Source organism: Pseudorasbora parva, chromosome 2, assembly GCF_024679245.1.
Source record: "Pseudorasbora parva isolate DD20220531a chromosome 2, ASM2467924v1, whole genome shotgun sequence".
NCBI classification, from domain to species: domain Eukaryota; kingdom Metazoa; phylum Chordata; class Actinopteri; order Cypriniformes; family Gobionidae; genus Pseudorasbora; species Pseudorasbora parva.
Window position 1 is genome coordinate 52,945,477 of NC_090173.1, and position 23,630 is coordinate 52,969,106.

At 38.5% G+C, this 23,630-nt stretch overlaps 1 long non-coding RNA gene across 2 annotated transcripts; it reads right to left on the reverse strand.

Moving 5' to 3' along the window:
• Nucleotides 1–8,934: 8,934 nt before the first annotated feature.
• LOC137046938 (uncharacterized) lies at nt 8,935–11,217 on the reverse strand. 2 transcript variants are annotated; one of them, XR_010899117.1, is made up of 4 exons: nt 11,050–11,217; nt 10,339–10,533; nt 10,075–10,151; nt 8,935–9,822 (listed from the first exon to the last, which is right to left on the reverse strand). It is a non-coding gene; the product is annotated as an uncharacterized lncRNA (long non-coding RNA). The 2 variants fall into 2 exon arrangements; XR_010899119.1 differs by having other exon boundaries at nt 11,107–11,213.
• Nucleotides 11,218–23,630: the final 12,413 nt, after the last annotated feature.

Sequence of the window (23,630 nt, forward strand, 5' to 3'; positions counted from 1 at the left end):
TTTTCAAGTCTTTCTTGTTTTTTCTTCATAATCTTCTTTAAACTGGAGCAATAGTCCTCAGTCTCCTGAAGAAAATGAAGAAAATGTGGCTCGGATCCTGACCATTTCTTCTTGTGTATATGACATTTCCCCAAAATAATAAAAAGTTGTTCAATAAAGGTGAAATTATCTTTATCATCACGTTCATTGGGATAATGTTTACATAATCAAACAATTCCAATGTTTCTTTCAGGTCAAATATGCTAATGGGCTAATTAACATATTATACATTGCTAGCATTATAAACCTGTTGATATCTGGAATGCAAAGCAAAACTCAGACAAGAAAAGACAAAACACCAATAATAAACACATCTGTACAATTCAAAAATTGTATTACTAACTGTAAGTGTATTATTTACAGCAGCTACAGTTATTATTTCACCTTATGCAATTGAAGATGCAAAGCAAAGTCACTCACACAATTCTTTCTTCCTCTTTCTTTGCTTGTGTGAGTTTTGCTTTGCATTCCAGAAATAAAAAACTGGTTTTGTAATGTTAGCATTGCGTATAATATGTTAATTAGACCATTAGCATGTGAACCTGAAAGAAACATTAAAAAAAAACAGCAATATAATTGATTCAATTGTAGCAATATAATATCACATCATATTTTTCAGAGGATAGTTCAATCTGTAATTTTATTTTGTCCATCAGTAATTTTCTTTCAATTGCCCACACTCAAAAAAACAATTCTACTGCGTACTTAGTCAGAGAAAACAATTTTTTGGGGAATGCAAATATGTTTGCAAAAGCGTTATTTTGTGTAAATTTATTTTTAAATGAAAACTTTAAATGAAACGACAACGTACAATTTTCAAACAGATTAAAGTGCAAAAGAATTAGGCTATAAAGAACAACACACACACACACACACACACACACACTCCCCCTAAACCTACCCATCACACACACACACACTGCCCCTAAATTTACCCATCACACACACACACACAGTCCCTAAACCTTCCCATCACTCTCTCTCTCTCTCTCTCACACACACACACACACACACACACACACACACACACACACACACACACACACACACAGCCCCTAAACCTGCCCATCTCTTTCATATATATACACACACACACACACACACTGCACACTGCCCCTAAACCTACCTATCACACACACACACACACACACACACTGCACACTGCCCCTAAACCTACCCATCTCACACACACGCACACACACACACACTGCTCCTGCCCCTAAAACTGCCCATCTCACACACACTCACACAGCCCCTAAACCTACCCCCCCCCCCCCCCCCCCACACACACACACACACACACACACACACACCACACACACAAACACTGCCCGTAAAAACCCATCACAGGAAACATTCTGCAGTTTTACTTTCTCAAAAAAAAAAACTCATCCTGTGATTTATAAGCATTTTGAAAAGTGGGGACATGGCCAATGTCCTCATATTTCACCCTCTCCTAATACCTGTCGTACCCATGTCGTTATAGACATCTGTGTACTTATAAGTCACAAAAACAAACACACACACACACACACACGTTTGTTTTTGTGACATATGGGGACATTCCATAGGTGTAATGGTGTTTATACTGTACAAACCGTATTTTCTATCCCCCTACACTGCCCCTACCCCTAAACCTACCCATCACACACACACAGACACACACAGACACACACAGACACACACACACACACACACAGTTTAGTATAGGTGTATTGAGACACACACACACACACACACAGCTCAGACGGTTCAGTATAGGTGTATTGAGACACACACACACACAGCTCAGACGGTTCAGTATAGGTGTATTGAGACACACACACACACACACACACAGCTCAGACGGTTCAGTATAGGTGTATTGAGAGACACACACACAGCTCAGATGGTTCAGTATAGGTGTATTGAGACACACACACACACACACACACAGCTCAGACGGTTCAGTATAGGTGTATTGAGACACACACACACACACACACACACACACAGCTCAGACGGTTCAGTATAGGTGTATTGAGACACACACACACACACACACACACACACACACAGCTCAGACGGTTCAGTATAGGTGTATTGAGACACACACACACACACACACACACACACAGCTCAGACGGTTCAGTATAGGTGTATTGAGACACACACACACACACACAGCTCAGACGGTTCAGTATAGGTGTATTGAGACACACACACACACACACACAGCTCAGACGGTTCAGTATAGGTGTACTGAGACACACACACACACACACACACACAGCTCAGACGGTTCAGTATAGGTGTATTGAGACACACACACACACACACACACACAGCTCAGATGGTTCAGTATAGGTGTATTGAGACACACACACACACACACACACACACACACACACACAGCTCAGATGGTTCAGTATAGGTGTATTGAGACACACACACACACACACACACACACACAGACACACACAGCCCCTAAACCTACCCATCACACACACACACACACACACACACACACACACACACACACACGCACACGCGCACACACACACACACACACACACACACACACACACACACACACACACACACACACACACAGACACACACAGCCCCTAAACCTACCCATCACACACACACACACACACACACACACACACACACACACACACACGCACACGCGCACACACACACAGTGGTCTAAGGTTGGAAACCCTTTGAAGAAAACACTGCTAAAAGTCATAAACATCTGAGCTCTAAAACCCCCCAAAAAATTAAAATTAGGCGCTTTCAAAATGCATTTGACGGGTTGATTTACAGCGATACGGACAGTGTCCTCTTCATATCTAAAAATGGCGATTGGGAACCACCACTAGGCCCCTTTCTTGGCGACCTCACTAATGAACTTGATTCTGAGACTATATAGTTGAATTATGTTCAGCCGCTCCAAAAGCATATGGTTATCGAACGGCTAATGCTAAGACATGTATGAAAGCCAAAGGCATCATGCTAAATTCTGATAACTATGAAGCTATCAAAATAGACTCACTGATTGAACTTGTGGATCACCATGTGATGGGGGACGGTACCGGTCGCCACATTCTGGCACACACCGACAACACAGTGAGAAATAAAAGACATTTCACACTTCACAACAAGACCGTTGTTCAAAAGTTCCAGATAGTGTTTACTAAAAGAGTGCTTCTCCCTGATTATAGCACAACGTTTTTGGTCGGGGGGTACGAGACACAAATGGGTTTGATTTCAGACGCCATCATCCTTTCAGCTGTCTGATATCCGGGCCAACGGACTCTGGAAAATGTTTTTTATTTAATTTGTTGAATGTTGATTTCTAAAAATATTGCTAATATTGTATTGATTTATTCCTCATGGCAGCCATTGTATGATGAATTGTTGTATAATGATATTAAATTTGTTGAAGGTATACCCCAGACACTGGAGGATTGTAATTTGTTCCCTCCTGATAAGTTTACTAGTGATTGATGATTTCATGCAGGAAGCATCCAACAGCAAGATCATCGAGAAACTTCTCACTGTTTATGTGCATCATAAAAATGTAAGAGTATTTTACATAATCCAAAATCAGTTTTCTCAGGGTAACTCCAGCAGGACCATAAGCTTAAATGCACACTGTTTGATATAGTTTAAAAACCCCAGAGACAGAACACAGATTAAAGTGTTAGGGAGGCAGATGTCTCCTGGAAACGCAGCTTTTTTTACTGAATGTTCCACTGATGCTACGAGTACAGCTTTCGGATATCTTATGGCTGATTTTAAAGCAAGAACCCCCGAGCAGTATCGTCTCAGAACAGATTTATTATCTCAACACCCTGTTGTGGACCTCCAGAAAAGAAAACACTGAGAAAATAAAATGTCTGCAAGACTTCTCTCTCTTTTAAAGCTGCTATTAAAAGCAACACCCAAACAAAGACGTGTTAGGCAGCTCCAGATGAGTTGGTTTTAACCCTGTGTGAAGGATAGCGCTAAACACACTCCATGGGAATATCCCGCTCACACAACAACAATATCGGGAACTGAAGAGAAGAAAAACTGCGGATAAAAAGATTGGTGTCAGGAAAAAGAGACAGTTGATAAATCAACAGGGTGGTTTTCGACTCCCGCTTTTAAGTGTTGCAATTCCTTTTCTAACCGGATTGATTCCATCGAAATAATCTGAGTTATGGAGCATGCAGAGAGGATGATCCTCGTCCCCCAACATCAGCTAGAGAAGATAAAAGCTGATACACCACGGGAAACTATTCAACAACATGTGGGAAATAATCTAGATATGACATTAAGAAATATTTGACCTCCATCCGCATGAAAAGGCCAAGATGTACACCGCTGTTCTGCGAAGGTTTTTAACAATTTGTAGAAAAGGGGACGGCGAGACCAACACGTTAACATTAACACTCCCTCCGCATGTTCAACCTGATAAAGAAGAAGAAGCATCAGTCTCCAGGAAGAGTGCCAAAGATCAAATAGATGTTGTTGCGGACGACATTTTGAAGAATATTCCACAAGATGTCTAAAATGAAGATGTTACTTCATGGTCTGAGACAGGGGAGTTTGTTTTTAAAGGCCTTTTTATCCCTGGTTCACACATGATGGATTTCATTAAAAGTGTTACGACACCACAAAAGATTGTTGATGAACGGAGACCTACAGGATGGGCCGAGTTTCTGCAGGCATTGGCCACTTTAAACCTTATTACCTTATATTGCGACTTACACCGCATTCAACAGTTCCGAATCACTATGTTAGACACGCGATAAACTCTTTCAAAGACAAAGCATCGCCATCATTCGGCTCATCGGAAAAAAGTCAAAAACAGAGAGTGCAGCTAAACAGACCGACATCAGCCTCTAGTTATTCAAAAGACACGCTTTTCAAATCACCCTCACTTGACCGTAGTCAGCGGCGGAGTTTTTAATCACATGTGTGTGTATGCGCTGTGTTTTCATGTTCCACATTGTTATTAACTGTGTTTCTCCACTGTTTGTGTACCAATAAATAAACGAGTCAAAAGAATAATCATCTGTTTCTTGATTTGTTTATTGAAATATCAATCATACAACATCAACATTTTGCCCGTTGAACTCATTTGAATGCATTTTCATTACAAGGTGATTGTTTGAGTTTTTTCACAAATACCGACACATTTTGATCATTCATTCTAAAATCGTCACAATACTGGTTCATCACATATTTATAATCACGAGCCTTTGTCATGTGGTCGAGGAAGAACAGGCGATGCTGGCCGCATGTGTCTGACGATAAATCTTGCTCTTGCTTTACTGACGTCTTTCTGCGTTTGAAACTCTGATTGGGCGATTCCATGTGACATGATCCAGATTTCGCTCGGTTGTCCTCTATCTTTTAACACACGTTAGATGTTCATTCGTGTTTATTTCGCTGTAACTGGCGGAAGAGAAGATCAGTTCACGGCCGCTTCTCTTCAGCTGAGCCAGAGCGATCTCACGCCACAGCCACAAAACGCCATTTATGTTTTTGACTTTCGTCATAAAATGGACGTCATTTGAAATCGGAGACTTTTTTATATCAATAGTAGGCCTAACAAAGCACAAAGCGATTTAATGGATGTGAGGCGCGCTGCAATGATCCATTTATTCATCAACTGAAAACAGGAGGACTAGTCTTTTCATTTAAGAATAGATATCGCTTGTACAAATATTTTTTCCCCAGCTCTAAATTATAGTGTCATTTATAGTGACGCTGAAGCGTGTCAACAATGCTCAATGACTGAACAAAACTTTGCTCAGCACTTGACGTCACGTGATAATCCGCTACTTGCACTGAGCGTTGTGACGTACTTCCGACTTGAAGTCTTACGGCTCACTCGTTTCCGGTTTGGTCGCCATTGTTTGTGTTTCTTTAAAAATGTTCAAAAAAGAGGGTACTTTTCAATTTCAGAAACAGCAAAAGAAATACCACGAACACTGCTGTGTTCCGCTACGTACAGCTTCATCAAAATTCAACGGAACTATACGTTTTCATAGCTTTCCTGCCGATATCGAGCTTAGAAAGCGATGGCTAGTGACCATACGCCGAGACGATTTTTCTGCTTCCAGTCGCTCTAAGGTTTGTAGCAAACATTTTACTAAAGATCAGATCATTGAAGTAGGAACTCGGAAAAGGTTAGTAACCGGTGCAGTGCCAGTGCTCTTTGCTTGGAATGAATACACAATTCAGGCACCGCGGCCGAGTGTGTGGGAGAGGAGAGAGAGACCTGTGGAGGTGCTATCCGCTGAGCCCATTCCTGTTGATGTAACTATGGATCACGATTACTGTAACATTCCCGAGGCATCGTCATTAGACATGGCGTGTGCTAAAATAGAAGAACTGTCCCAAAAAGTGGAGGAGCTGAATAAACAGCTACATGAGGTACGTCTTCAGCGTGATTTCGGATTGGAACGATTTGCCAGCTCAGATGAGGACATTCGATTTGACACAAGGTAAGCCTGAGGTTTGGTAAAACGCCATATGGTTATAAAATTAGCTCAATATACGTTGTTTGTATATACTCACGCATGCTGTTGCCTAACATGTTAGTGTACGTAAAAGAAATGTGTCAACAGTGATGTTTATGATTTTAAACACCACTTCTGGTGGTTAACAGGTTCCCCAGCTACCGTCACCTGATGTCCTTTTGGTGGCTAATCGAGCCATCAATCCACAAAATCATTCGTGTTTCCAGGTCCAAAGCTGCTGCTAGGAAACATGAAGAGATTACACATGCACGACCATCAGTGGTAGATGACTCACTTAAACACATGCACACACACAAAAAGAGTAACTGGACATTTACAGTTAGGTGAAACGCCTACAATGCAGTATGAATTTTACTGTGCTGGCTGGGTGAATACAAAACTTACCTTTCACGCATGTTTCCCTTTCCAGAGACAGCTGCTGCAGCCAATTGAGGAGTTTTTTCTTTTCCTCATCTACCTGTCAGTTGGTTTGAAGGAGAGAGACCTAGCACACCGTTTCCATGTGCAGCCGTCCACAGTGAGCAGAATCATTTCAACATGGACAAACTACCTCTATTCACTGTTGGGATCAGTGTGTGTGTGGATTTCAGCAGCTGAAGTCCACACACACACATTACAAATGTCACTGCACAATGAAAGGCCTCATTGGTATAGCTCCCCATGGTGCAGTGACATTCGTCTCTCAGCTTTATGCTGGGTCAATAAGTGACAAGGAGTGTTGAGTTATCTGGGAATTTTACATCAGTATTTGCTTCTAACTCGACAAAAGCATCAGCCAATCACAGGGGACACAGAGAACAACTCCAAATCACTTTTCAGCTCTTGTATTTGGTCATTTTGTCAGGTCAGACAGTAATTTTACAATTTGGCTCAATGATTCGATAAGGTTGATAACCTTAAAGAAAAAAAAACAAAGAAAGAAAAGAATACATAATTAGATTATATTCTTAAATGTGAACAAATGCAATGCAAATACAGACTTTTCCACATACAACTGTCTCTAAATGTGTTAATTTACATGTTTGAGCTTACTTTCATATTTATTAAAGCATAACATTATCATTCTGCATGAACTATTTAAGTAAGCCAGTGGTAGGTCACTATTTCAGATTTTCTGAATACACAAGGTTGCATTTTTTATAAACACATAATAAACTGTGCATCACGCACTTAAATAATAACCCCAGCATCAAATAACTAACTAATCTTCTCTATATTGTGCATTATAATAGTCAAAAAGCACAGATTTAAGTGACAATCAGTCCTTCATATAATCAAAGATAGATATTTTCATAGCATCAGTGTCCCTGAGATGACCGATCTCTGATGCGTTTCCCGTCTTGTATTACTCACGGCAGTCTTTTAAATGTTCTGCATTCATCAATGCATGTGCAGAAGTTGCATGTGCCTTTAATCCGCGTCGTTAGCTCACTGCGGCGATCGCATTTTCTGCTTTCTCTGCACTCTAATTCTGCGTGCGCGCGCGCGCGTGCGTGCATCTGCCATGTGAGTTCCACTTTCTTCCGCCTTCACTCGTCATTATCCGCCGCTCGTCGTCACTTTCCGCTACTCCGTCAGTAGATTTGAATTTAGCTCCTTCGTTTCGCTGATTTTCTTTGACAGTGCAGAAATCTCAGACACAAATTTGCTTTTTAGCTTCACAAGGAGATCTTTAAACAGTGCGGAATAGCCAAAATGGCAATTATGGTAGACAAGGGCTTCCTGATTAGTGAGTGTGTCAAGTGCAAAGTGTACTGTCCACCATTCCTGTCTAAGGTAAAGCAGATGCCAGCACATCAGGTGAAAGAAACACAAGCCATAGCGCGACTGCGAGTGCATGTGGAACGTGTCATCAGGAGAATCAAGCAAAACAAGCTGTCTGATAGTGTCAGCACACTTTCCCACACTGGTAACATAAGTCAACTTTTTACAGTTGCATGCCTTTTGTCCAATTATCAAAACAAGGCATTAGTTAAGACATGGGTCCAATAAGGCAATCTTTCTATCATCTTAGGTAGCTCTTTTCATTTTCTATCCTAGGTGTTGTTCCAAATTCTTATTGCTTTCTTTAATTGTTTTTTGTTTTTTGACAATTTTCAGTAAAATTACAAATATAAATGTATATCTAAAAAAAAAATAGGCATAATCAAACACAATTTATAATAACTTTGTACATTTATGTTTCCAGAAACATTGTGTAATTATCCATATGAGGAAAGAACACATTAGATATGTTCATCAATATTTTTCTGTCAGTGCTGTTTTATTGATTTTTTCTTTTCACTGACTTCTTTCACATTAAATGTATAACTATTTGTGCATATATGTATAAAAGTAAAAATAATCAACCTTCTCTCTAATAACTTGGGGGTGTCACTGTGTATACGCTGGACAAAATAATCCTCCTGGGCCACAGCATGAAGTCACACCACTGCATTCCTGAGACCAGTAGATGTCCCTGCACCTGCCAATAGTATGCGTGGCTTTTTTTTAGAGTGAGCAACCCGTGGTCCATTTGCAGATATTTGCAGTCAACAATGTTTTTGACATTAGGGCATTTCATTTCAACAAGCCCAAATTGAGGATATTCAGTGGGATCAAACACTACACCATCAGGGGACGCACCAAGCCAGGGAGCATCAGGATGGATGATTAGACCACAGGGTGAGTAGTTAACATTTGTCAACTTGCTGTATTCCACTGTCACCTCTGACTCCATTTCAGCACCTCTTCTCATTTCTGCTGTCTGCCGCCGGCTTCCCCTGATGATGCGCTCTGTGAGGGACTCAGCAGAGCTCAGGCCTCTGACATGGCACACCTCCCCAAACCTGGAGGCTGTTACTCTTGGTTTCCGAAGCTGATGCCAGTCAGGGCAAGAGCTTTGGTCACGTGTTGCCTCTTCAATTCTCTGAGCCATATCTAATGGTGTTTTTAAACTTTGAAGGTGTAAAAGCTCCTCCTCAGTGCAAACAAACATACATTTAGATGGGGAAAGACAATATCCTTCCAGAGGCAAAGGTGGACTGGGTGGAGCGTCATGTAGTTTAATGTACCGTGATGTTACGACAGGCTGCTGGAACGACAATATACTTCCTTCCTGAACCATTCCAAATGCACTTTCTACAAGTGGCTTTCCAGGTGACATGTTCATAGTTGTAACAAGTGGCTTGTCCTCAAGTGTGAACTCTGCATATGCCTCCACAACTCTGAACACGCACGGATCTGGAAAACTCCCACCATCCCTCTGTAGAGTCCACTTCTGTAAATAGATGTTTAGCATGAAAATGATCGTTGCTAATGTTTCACTGTTTTGTAATTCCCCTAAATAGCATTTCTATATTTTGGTAACACTTTTAAGTAAGGTTTCATTAGTTCATGTATTTACTAACATTACCTAACCGGGACTCTGGTTGATTTTAAATGCTTATGAATGCTTTAAAAGCATATTAGTCTTTGCAAAAAATGTCCAACAATGTTGTTAACATCCTTGTACACATTCAGTTTAACTTACCTTACTCCAGCTTGTGCTGTACGGTTTGGTACAGGTTTTGTGATGACCATGGCATTGATGGGTCCTGGCTTCACTCCCTGACAGACAAATTCATCTTAGAAGGAATAAAGCTGAAACTAACCATACTGTCCACTTTAACAATTCAGAGCAGTGCTGTTCTCTCTCCCTTAAAGGGCAAGTACAACACTATAATGTGTTTTATATATGTTATATACACACACTATATATATATATATGGCCAAAGGAAATGTAATGTTGACTTACCATTGTTCTTGGTTTATGCCAGGACTGCTCAGTTTCAGTGCAGCTAAGCACAGCGGGTACAACAGACATATTGAGCTGGGAATAATGAGCTGTCTGATAAAGTCAGGCAACAGTACGGTTGCTCAAAGCAGTGCCTGCCACACATGTGCACTTGCTTTGTGTTAGCACCACAGGTGACGCATCCCTAAGTCCAACCTAAAAAATACAAATACAATCATTAACCAACACAGATTAGACTTCCTGACAAAAGAGTCAAAGTTAGCACCATGTTAATGTTAGTAGAACAATAAACAAGATGGCTTTGCAGGTGCAGATCACACTGTAACACTCGGGTTTATGGAATAAAATAACGTTTAAACTCATCCAGATGGACTATATTCAGATTCCTCTGCAAAACCTCCTTGCTATATTTAATAGTTTAACAACAGGGAACACGTTTGAACGCATATGAACACATTATGACCAGATCTGAACAGCTGAACTTGGTTAACCCTAAGTCTCTAGCATACTATTAAACTGTGTGGGGCCTCGTTCTTCTTCATTGACCTGTAACACAAGGCTCTAACGCTGACTTCCCCTGACAGCCTGTCTTTATTTGATACTGGATAACAAAAACACAACGCTAGCTGAAAAATTAGCGCATTTCTGTTTGTTAACAGTGAGCTAACAGTAATAGCATTGGCAGTTGTGTAATATAAGATATATTCTTACCTTCGTAGCTGTGTATATATGAGGCTGCATACAATTTCAAACCTTTCTCCAGCTTACTTGATGGGGCTGTGGTTGATTTCTTGCAAATACGACGCACATCATTAACACTGATCTTCGGGAGATCCTGGAGACAGCGAGTGTAGAACGTCGCCAGAGCTAAACCGGAAATGACTGAGCCGTCATGAGAAGAGTGCGGAAGTTGTTATGCAAGTAGCGTATTGGGTTACATTCAAAAGCAGACTTTATCGATACGCGCATCGCCAGGAGTTTATGACGATGTATCGTTGTATCGATATTCTGAGCACAGCCCTAGTGTGTGTGTGTGTGTGTGTGTGTGTGTACTTGTCTACCTATCTAACAGGGGACCTTGGCGTCGTTACACACTCACCAACAGGGAACCTCTGAGCCAAGAGGGGACATTTTTCAAGTCCCCTGTTGGTCATGCATTAAATCATGTGAAAATGAAGTAAAAAACTAAAGAAATGCTCTGGTGATTTTTTAAATGTTTGACCAAGTAAGGACCTACAGGTGTGTGTGTTTAAATAATGTTAAAATCAAGAAACAACACTCTGGTGAATTTTTAAAAATTTTGACCAAGAGGGGACCTAAGAGTGTGTGAGTGTTTAAGGCCATGCTCAGCAGCTCCCCTGTAGGCTGGAGCAGGAACTGTAATAGCCCTTAAACACACGTCGTTCACACACACACACTCCTCTATTGTTTGAATGGCCTGCTGTCCTCTGACTCTAGAGCTGTTGTTTAACAGACTGCTTACTAAAGGAACAAACATTATATAGATTATATCTCTTTACTAAATACCCTGACTAGTTTCAAACTTTGCATTACATTAAAATTAAATACTACAGGATCCAAGAAAAAACGATTAAAAAATCTAAACAACCAGGATGTAATTAGAAATACATCTGCCATCAAAATGTGTGTGTCCTCAGTTTCTACAAATAAATATAGTAAATACCATCCATCATGGCCGTGGAGAGACCGTAAAACTTTATTAAATTATTAAGGGATCTCATTCAATGCTTTTGTAAACATTTTTTTTTCTGTGTATATATATATATAACATTTTAATGACAGTGGCCTATAATTATTGAAAAATAATGCATTATTTTATTTATATAAAAAAAAAAGGTACGGTAAATGGGACAAACTTTGCATCTAAAGTTCTTTTAAACAAGTGTTAACATAGACATTATTAAAAACATTTTATTTTAGCCAAGTATTTGTAAAAATAATTTGTGACTTTTGGCCCATATAAAAGGCCCATCTTACCACCTTATACATTTATGAGCTTTTTAAACTAACCACTTTTGATTTATTTATGTTTAACAAAATGATGCAGGTCCCCTGTTAGATAGTAAATCACGACGCCTGTGTGTTTGCTGTGACATTTCTTATCATCATAAACACACTGTAAAGATTTAGAGTTTTTACAGCAATACCTGAGTTTAAAGGGTTAAATCAAGCAGAAATAGCTCTCTAATGTATTAATTGCAGGTCATTATTGAATAGTGAATATGTTACACACACACTGACTCAGGTCCCCTGTTAGATAGTAAATCACGACGCCTGTGTGTTTGCTGTGACATTTCTTATCATCATAAACACACTGCAAAGATTTAGAGTTTTTACAGCAATACCTGAATTTAAAGGGTTAAATCAAGCAGAGATAGCTCTCTAATGTATTAATTGCAGGTCATTATTGAATAGTGAATATGTTACACACACACTGACTCAGGTCCTCTGTTAGATAGTAAATCACGACACCTGTGTGTTTGCTGTGACATTTCTTATCATCACAAACACACTGCAAAGATTTAGAGTTTTTACAGCAATACCTGAGTTTAAAGGGTTAAATCAAGCAGAAATAGCTCTCTAATGTATTAATTGCAGGTCATTATTGAAAAGTGATTACGTTACACACACACTCACTCAGGTCCCCTGTTAGATAGTAAATCACGACGCCTGTGTGTTTGCTGTGACATTTCTTATCATCATAAACACACTGTAAAGATTTAGAGTTTTTACAGCAATACCTGAGTTTAAAGGGTTAAATCAAGCAGAAATAGCTCTCTAATGTATTAATTGCAGGTCATTATTGAAAAGTGATTACGTTACACACACACTGACTCAGGTCCCCTGTTAGATAGTAAATCACGACGCCTGTGTGTTTGCTGTGACATTTCTTATCATCACAAACACACTGCAAAGATTTAGAGGTTTTACAGCAATACCTGAGTTTAAAGGGTTAAATCAAGCAGAAATAGCTCTCTAATGTATTAATTGCAGGTCATTATTGAATAGTGAATATGTTACACACACACTCACTCAGGTCCCCTGTTAGATAGTAAATCACGACGCCTGTGTGTTTGCTGTGACATTTCTTATCATCACAAACACACTGTAAAGATTTAGAGTTTTTACAGCAATACCTGAGTTTAAAGGGTTAAATCAAGCAGAGATAGCTCTCTAATGTATTAATTGCAGGTCATTATTGAATAGTGAATATGTTACACACACACTGACTCAGGTCCCCTGTTAGATAGTAAATCACGACGCCTGTGTGTTTGCTGTGACATTTCTTATCATCATAAACACACTGCAAAGATTTAGAGTTTTTACAGCAATACCTGAATTTAAAGGGTTAAATCAAGCAGAAATAGCTCTCTAATGTATTAATTGCAGGTCATTATTGAATAGTGATTATGTTACACACACACACACTGACTCAGGTCCCCTGTTAGATAGTAAATCACGACGCCTGTGTGTTTGCTGTGACATTTCTTATCATCACAAACACACTGCAAAGATTTAGAGGTTTTACAGCAATACCTGAGTTTAAAGGGTTAAATCAAGCAGAAATAGCTCTCTAATGTATTAATTGCAGGTCATTATTGAATAGTGATTATGTTACACACACACTCACTCAGGTCCCCTGTTAGATAGTAAATCACGACGCCTGTGTGTTTGCTGTGACATTTCTTATCATCACAAACACACTGTAAAGATTTAGAGTTTTTACAGCAATACCTGAGTTTAAAGGGTTAAATCAAGCAGAGATAGCTCTCTAATGTATTAATTGCAGGTCATTATTGAATAGTGAATATGTTACACACACACTGACTCAGGTCCCCTGTTAGATAGTAAATCACGACACCTGTGTGTTTGCTGTGACATTTCTTATCATCACAAACACACTGCAAAGATTTAGAGTTTTTACAGCAATACCTGAGTTTAAAGGGTTAAATCAAGCAGAAATAGCTCTCTAATGTATTAAATGCAGGTCATTATTGAATAGTGACTACGTTACACACACACACTGACTCAGGTCCCCTGTTAGATAGTAAATCACGACGCCTGTGTGTTTGCTGTGACATTTCTTATCATCACAAACACACTGCAAAGATTTAGAGGTTTTACAGCAATACCTGAGTTTAAAGGGTTAAATCAAGCAGAAATAGCTCTCTAATGTATTAATTGCAGGTCATTATTGAATAGTGAATATGTTACACACACACTCACTCAGGTCCCCTGTTAGATAGTAAATCACGACGCCTGTGTGTTTGCTGTGACATTTCTTATCATCACAAACACACTGCAAAGATTTAGAGGTTTTACAGCAATACCTGAATTTAAAGGGTTAAATCAAGCAGAAATAGCTCTCTAATGTATTAATTGCAGGTCATTATTGAATAGTGAATATGTTACACACACACTGACTCAGGTCCCCTGTTAGATAGTAAATCACGACACCTGTGTGTTTGCTGTGACATTTCTTATCATCACAAACACACTGCAAAGATTTAGAGTTTTTACAGCAATACCTGAATTTAAAGGGTTAAATCAAGCAGAAATAGCTCTCTAATGTATTAATTGCAGGTCATTATTGAATAGTGATTATGTTACACACACACACACTGACTCAGGTCCCCTGTTAGATAGTAAATCACGACGCCTGTGTGTTTGCTGTGACATTTCTTATCATCACAAACACACTGCAAAGATTTAGAGGTTTTACAGCAATACCTGAGTTTAAAGGGTTAAATCAAGCAGAAATAGCTCTCTAATGTATTAATTGCAGGTCATTATTGAATAGTGATTATGTTACACACACACTCACTCAGGTCCCCTGTTAGATAGTAAATCACGACACCTGTGTGTTTGCTGTGACATTTCTTATCATCACAAACACACTGCAAAGATTTAGAGTTTTTACAGCAATACCTGAGTTTAAAGGGTTAAATCAAGCAGAAATAGCTCTCTAATGTATTAATTGCAGGTCATTATTGAATAGTGAATATGTTACACACACACTGACTCAGGTCCCCTGTTAGATAGTAAATCACGACACCTGTGTGTTTGCTGTGACATTTCTTATCATCACAAACACACTGCAAAGATTTAGAGTTTTTACAGCAATACCTGAGTTTAAAGGGTTAAATCAAGCAGAAATAGCTCTCTAATGTATTAAATGCAGGTCATTATTGAATAGTGACTACGTTACACACACACACTGACTCAGGTCCCCTGTTAGATAGTAAATCACAATGCCTGTGTGTTTCTCTCCTCAACCCCCACAACCCCCCACTCACAATTTACATTTCAATAAGGGAGACTTGAAAAACCAGTTTGTGAACCACAGGCCAATAGAGCTCAATATACCAATGTGGCAGAACCCTTCTCAAATAAACTAGAGAAGATGCTGGGATTTGCCCTGCCAAATTAAACTAAATTACAGTTTTTACAATCGCTAGGCCACGTTTCTCAATACTTTGGTCATTTTCAAAACTTGTTCTCCAAACCAACTTTCTGCTTCACATCAGTTATTTCACATTCAAAATCCACAAAAACTAACAAAACACTTCATTCATGTCTCAAATCAAGTGCCAATGATCCTCAGTTTAGCTTGCACAGACTGAAGTTGTGATCACTGTGTGAAGAGTTTTGAAAAAGTGACCAACATTTGTTTGACAAATTTGAGAGTGCCAGAGACTTTAACTAAGGAGAATATTCTGAGCACAATGTGTGATGTTATTGAGATCTTTTATGAACCTTTTTAGAGGTGACAAAAGTGAGAGTTCCAGAGTATCTAGCTGAAGAAAAAAGTCTGAGCACAGCATGCGATACTGTTGAGATCCCTTCTGAAACTTTAGAGGAGACACATATGAGCAATACAGTCTCTCTAGCCAAGGAGACAAATCAGAGCATAGTATGTGATGTTGTTGAGATCTCTTATGAAACTTTAGTGGAGATAAACATGAGAGAATGTCATTTTTTGTCTCAGGATAAACATGTGAGAAGCAGGAGACTTAGCCTTATGTCTCAATTTGATGTTCACTTGATCTCATTTCTGTCTAGGAGAAAGATGTGAGTTGAGAAGGAGATCTCAGGTTTGATTTTCCTTTCCTCTAGGTTGGCCTTTGGTTCACAAACTGGGTTTTTAGGGCCCTATAAAATCCGTTTTATTTTTTCCCAAATTCCGTTTTTTCCGTTTTAATTTTTGCAGATTCCTTTTTTTCCGTTAAAATGTTTGGTAATTCAGTTTTTTTACCCTTTACTGTTATTTTGGTGAAAAAAGAGTGTGCTTTTAATGTTAATATAATACAACATAAAACAAAAAATAGGAATGACCTTAAATTTATCGAGGTAACAAACATCACATTTACTTTTTAGGACAAATATGATATTTGACATAACACTGCACTTCAAATACTTCAAATATTAATGGTTATTAGCTTTAAACTTTCCGGTAAAATAAATTATAATAGTTTATATAAGTTAAAATGAAAGTGCTCCATTAGCTTTTTCTTTCAAGTAATTTTTTTTAAAAAGAACTAAAAAAAAAAAATCATAAGAATCATATTTTACAGTACTCTTAAGTACTATTAAGTAAAACATTTAAATTTGAAAATTAACATAAAAAACATTATGAAACATTATTTCAAAACCATGAAATCATGTAGTGAATTGTTCTGTGTGTTTAACAATCACCATAATGATATCCAGAGCTGTGAAAAATAAAAATACACGAAAACACAACACTGCCAGAAGTTTTTTTCCCCAACTTCAAAGGCCCCTTTAAATGATTAAAACTAGATGCTTAATTTTAACTTTAAGGTTACTAATCATGTAAACTACCCATATAGAGCATGTTAAATGCATGTTTGGAACAGACTAACAGAGGGGAAAACGGTCGCATTTGCAGCAGATATGCATTGCTGCCTAATGTGCACATTATAAATCAAAGCACGAGATGACAGGGGTCGAGCAGAACACCGGAAAATCTGACAGAATGGACAATATTTGTCTGTATGTGCAATACACGAGCCGCGGCTCCCGCTCTCCATTCGCAAAGCTTCTGCGCCACCTGCGCGTGCAGTGTGAAACCGCCGTTAGCGTCGAGTTTCTTAACTTTTTCGCTGCCGAAAGCAGAGCCGTGGAGACCAACTTCGCCATACTTTCATTGTTTTGAAGGGCGAGCTGAAATGACGGGAGGGGTTGTGTCGCGAAGATTTGCTTCCCCCGGTCTGCACTTTCCTCAGACATACGTTCTTAACCCACAGCGACACAGAATTTCATTACAAATATGTAAAATTCCGGGGAAATCTGCGTTAACACCAGATTCCGCGTTAATATGCCAATTCCGCGATTCCGTCCGTGATTCCGTGATCGCGGAAATTATAGGGCCCTAGGTTTTCAAGTCTTCCCTTATTTATTATTATTAAAATGTAAATTGTGTGTGTGTGTGTGTGTGTGTGTGTGTGTGTGGGGGGGGGGGGGGGTTGTGTGGATCTACTGTGTTTGTGGGCCCAGTTTACAGCAGTTAGTTCACCTACAAATGAAAATTAGCCCATGATTTACTCACCCTCAAGTCATCCCAAGTGTATATGACATTCTTTTTTCAAATGAATAAAATCTGAGTTATTTAAATTTATATTAAAAAAGTCCTGGCTCTTCCCAGCTTTAAAATGCCACTGCCTTGTCGGTCCATAAAAGTGCATCTAACCATCATATAACTGATCCACACAGTAACTGATCCATAGACTAAAATACTAGCTTTCGGTTTTCAGTGCCACACGAATCACATTGCGCTTAAAGGACAACTCCGGTGAGAAATGACCCTAGGGGTAATTAACAGATGGTTATCGAGTAGATCGTTCTCTGGGATGCGGTTTCATGAAAATCGAATTTAAAGAGTTTTATCTCTAAACACAGATTAGCTTATAATGTTTGTCTGGAATAAGTGAAATTAAATCGCTAGTTAATACCACTAACAAGGCTCAAAATAACCTCACACTAACAAGGCAGCATAATGAGGATCCCTACACGCAAACCGCAGCATTGAGAACTTGTTAGAGTACAAACGGTTTAATAAGAAGATACTTTCTAAAGACAGTACATTACATGTTTACAGACTGCAGCCATCTTGGAAAACAGTCTCGACTAGTCGAGCCACGAACGTTGTGCTAAGTGAGCTGATCGATAGGAATTAAGTTTGTGAAATCTAATTACATGGACTTTTTTTTTTTTTTTCTCTACTGCGTTCAGTGCTTTCTTCCGGAAACAACGGCCCATATGAGATTCCAAGTCACAGTTCATCACTTAGCACAGCGTTCGTCACTCAAATCTGTTTTTAGAGATAAAACTCTTTACACTTGATTTCCATGAAAACGCATCCCAGAGAACGATCTACTCGGTAACCACCATCTGTTAATTACCCCAAGGGTCATTTCTCACCGGAGTTGTACTTTAAAGAGTAACCCTTCTTCACCCATGAATCCTTGACGTATGTGCACTGACAAACGCAGAAGAGAGAAGATAGAGCTAAACAAAACTTAGCGTCAGGGGTTACTCTTTTCATAATAACACTAAAACACAATTTCTTTCAATAAAAATAGTTTGTTTAGTCTATAAAGTTTAAAATATGGACATTGTTCTTACACAAACGTGCCACTTTGCTTCAGAAGGCTCTTCATTATTCACGTGCTATATGGGTGAACACCTAAAGCACACGCCCCAAAAGCTGTATCTCTGACAGTCCACGAATGCTAAACTAAAATGCTAAAATTAATACAAAATTATTTTTAAAAAAATAGGAAGTATCCCAGTAAACATAGTTGCTTATGTCATAGTAGGTTCAGTTAAGTGAGCATACACTTTGAGAAAAAGTAACTTTAAAATTATTAACTTATATAAAAAAAAAAAAAAAAAAAAAAATATATATATATATATATATATATATATATATTTATTATTTTATTTTTTTACAGTGAGGACAATACAGTGTTATATTACAACTACTGACAGACCGTCCTGAAAAGCACTGTTTATTTCATGTGTATCATATCTTTTGTATTTATTTGTGCTTTCACTTGTAATGTGTTTGGGCTGGTGGTTTAGATGTGCTCTTGAAATTGGAATAGAGAATAGTGTGTGTTGAGTTTGCTGCTCAACCCCCCACCAGTAATTTACATTTCAATGCATGAAGACTCTCACAGGTGATACAAAGAAGCTCACTGCTGTTACCTGTGTCCTAGACCAAATACACTGCCAAAAATAAATGAAATTACATGATGAAATGAAATTACAATCGCTAGGACATATTTCCCAATATTTAGGAGAACTGAGTGAGGAGTTTATAAATTTGCTAACCAACTTTCAGCTTCACAGCAGTTAATTTTACTTTTACAAATCAACTCATTCTTCCAGAGCACTAGCAGCACAGGTTTACATCCAACACTAACATCAGGAACATTATACAATTAAAATGTCTTTACAAAACTAGAATGACACTCTCTGCTGCTTATAATTCACTGCATGCTTACAGTACAGTACAACATTATTCCTAAGTTTCCTCTTTTGAATGGATGGTAATGGACTAACACTTGTGTTGGTGTTCAGTTTCATCAAAGTTGCTTTGATAGTGTTTGATTTTTTAGCAGGATAAATTGCATTACAATATTACTGTATACATGTTGTAAATTGCTGTCTCATTCAGTTTTGTATTATGTTATTGTTTTGTCCATAAGTTTAACACTTTTGAAAACAGCATGTAAGGATGTGCGAATTGGCCTGTAGAACAAAGATTTGATTGTGTTTGTGTCAAAGTGAGAAAAGATTTCAGGTAAATTGAAAGATGTTGCCATTGAATGCATTTTTTGCTAAAGCAATGTCGATCCACAGTTAAGTTGTGATATAAAATGTTCTTTTACAAAACATTTCTCAATAATAAACACACTTTTTCAACTTTTTCAACTCTTCACACAGTGATCACAACTTCAGTCTGTGCAAGCTAAACTGAGGATCATTGGCACTTGATTTGAGACATGAATTAAGTGTTTTGTTGGTTTTTGTGGATTTTGAATGTGAAATAACTGCTGTGAAGCAGAAAGTTGGTTTGGAGAACTGTGTGAAGGATTTTGAAAATGACCAAAGTATTGAGAAATGTGGCCTAGCGATTGTAAAAAATGTAATTTAGTTTAATTTGGCAGGGCAAATCCCAGCATCTTCTCTAGTTTATTTGAGAAGGGTTCTGCCACATTGGTATATTGAGCTCTATTGGCCTGTGGTTCACAAACTGGTTTTTCAAGTCTCCCTTATTGAAATGTAAATTGTGAGTGGGGGGTTGTGGGGGTTGAGGAGAGAAACACACAGGCGTCGTGATTTACTATCTAACAGGGGACCTGAGTCAGTGTGTGTGTGTAACGTAGTCACTATTCAATAATGACCTGCATTTAATACATTAGAGAGCTATTTCTGCTTGATTTAACCCTTTAAACTCAGGTATTGCTGTAAAAACTCTAAATCTTTACAGTGTGTTTGTGATGATAAGAAATGTCACAGCAAACACACAGGCGTCGTGATTTACTATCTAACAGGGGACCTGAGTGAGTGTGTGTGTAACATATTCACTATTCAATAATGACCGGCAATTAATACATTAGAGAGCTATTTCTGCTTGATTTAACCCGTTAAACTTAGTTATTGCTGTAAAAACTCTAAATCTTTACAGTGTGTTTATGATGATAAGAAATGTCACAGCAAACACACAGGCGTCGTGATTCACTATCTAACAGGGGACCTGAGTCAGTGTGTGTGTAACGTAATCACTATTCAATAATGACCTGCAATTAATACATTAGAGAGCTATTTCTGCTTGATTTAACCCTTTAAACTCAGGTATTGCTGTAAAAACTCTAAATCTTTACAGTGTGTTTGTGATGATAAGAAATGTCACAGCAAACACACAGGCGTCGTGATTTACTATCTAACAGGGGACCTGAGTCAGTGTGTGTGTGTAACATAATCACTATTCAATAATGACCTGCCATGAATACATTAGAGAGCTATCTCTGCTTGATTTAACTCTTTAAACTCAGGTATTGCTGTAAAAACTCTAAATCTTTGCAGTGTGTTTATGACAGCAAGAAATGTCACAGCAAACACACAGGCGTCGTGATTTACTATCTAACAGGGGACCTGAGTCAGTGTGTGTGTAACGTAGTCACTATTCAATAATTACCTGCAATTAATACATTAGAGCTATTTCTGCTTGATTTAACCCTTTAAACTCAGGTATTGCTGTAAAAACTCTAAATCTTTACAGTGTGTTTATGATGATAAGAAATGTCACAGCAAACACACAGGCGTCGTGATTTACTATCTAACAGGGGACCTGAGTCAGTGTGTGTGTGTGTAACATATTCACTATTCAATAATGACCTGCAATTAATACATTAGAGAGCTATTTCTGCTTGATTTAACCCTTTAAACTCAGGTATTGCTGTAAAAACTCTAAATCTTTACAGTGTGTTTGTGATGATAAGAAATGTCACAGCAAACACACAGGCGTCGTGATTTACTATCTAACAGGGGACCTGAGTCAGTGTGTGTGTAACGTAATCACTATTCAATAATGACCTGTAATATTCAATAATGTAAATACATTGTTGTACCTGACAATAATCTTAAATGAGAGATGTGGACTGATCATATACTGTAATTATGAAGACACAACAGAGAATGAATTTCTTAAAGAAATGACTTTTCTGTAATGTATTAGGTATTATGTCTAAGGTATATTGTGTTTGTGTGTGTGTGTGTGTGTGTGCCTATTGTGATACCAGATGCCTGTGTAAACAAGTTAACTTATTTTAATGTGTTGACTAACATACTAAAGCACAAGAAGACTTGTGGACTAACTAAGTGTAGTGTGTTACTTGATGTTACATCTTGTAACTTTATTGCGACTGTGTAATAAATATATTTAAAAATAAATTAAAGTATTAAAGTATATTTTAGGTTACAAATAAATACTTCTCAGTACATTCAAAAGAACACAGTTATTATAAAAAGACATATTATTACTTGACACATTATATAGTCTGTACGAAGCTTAACTGCATTTATGTTATTTATTTGTAAAGACATGTAATGGTGGAGATGGCATATATATATATGCCAAATGCATATATATATATATATAAAATGAAGACAGACTTGACTGCCAGCTCACTTCACATTCACACACAGCTCCACTGCAGACTAATGGAGGTCCCCTGTTGGATAGGTAGACATCGGTCACACACAAACACACACAGCTCCATTAGAGTCTATGGAGGTCCCCTGTTGGATAGGTAGACATCGTTCAGGTCCCCTCTTGGCATATTTTTAAAAAAATAAAAAAATGCTTATTTGAAGTTATATTATGAATAAGGACCTTAAAAGAAAATTTTGTATGTGATTTTTGTTTCTTCAAAATGACTAGAAACACAGGTCCCCTCTTGGATAGTGTAGAGTGATAGTCCCCTCTTGGTAATATAGACGTGTATGTGTGTGTGTGTGTGTGTGTGTCCTCATCCAAGCTCAAACCCTGAGTCTTCCACTGATGAACTCCAGTGTGTGGCACACTCAGACACACACCAGTGTTGGGGGACACCGCGGTTAGAAAAGAGCGTCCGTACTGAATACAGGACATTTACACCACAGCTGAAGATGTTTATTAAAACACTGACAATCGTGTTCCATTGAACATCACAGTACTTCTAACCATTGTCAATATGAAAACACAGGTCGATTCAGACTCACCTCACAAGCAGAGACGTTTGGAGCGGCTCTGGAGGATTGACACGCTGATCTCCATTCGGTCTCTGCTAAAGGGAACACAGGGAGATTCAGTGCTTGGCTTTCCTCAAGTCATAAAACCACATATAGGCATAACATACTCAACTCACATCCCTGACTGACAAAATGATACTCAAAATATCCATCAAGACACAAAATCATCATCTAAAATCATCCTGGTGCGGGACACCAACTTCTCCAATCCTCTCTTTCTCAGAAGAGCTGCCACATTGACCTCTGACACAGAGCACCTAAAAAAAGAAGAGCGATATGCAAAGATGAACAGACATCAACTGCTACAGTGTCCATTGACCTCAGAGACACCCTCACTCAAACCTTTAAGTTTATGACACTCAGAATGATGTAGACAGGGGAACACAATGTTAAATGATGACTATCCGTACCGACAAAGATTTTCACACTGCACCTGCAGTAGAATTCCA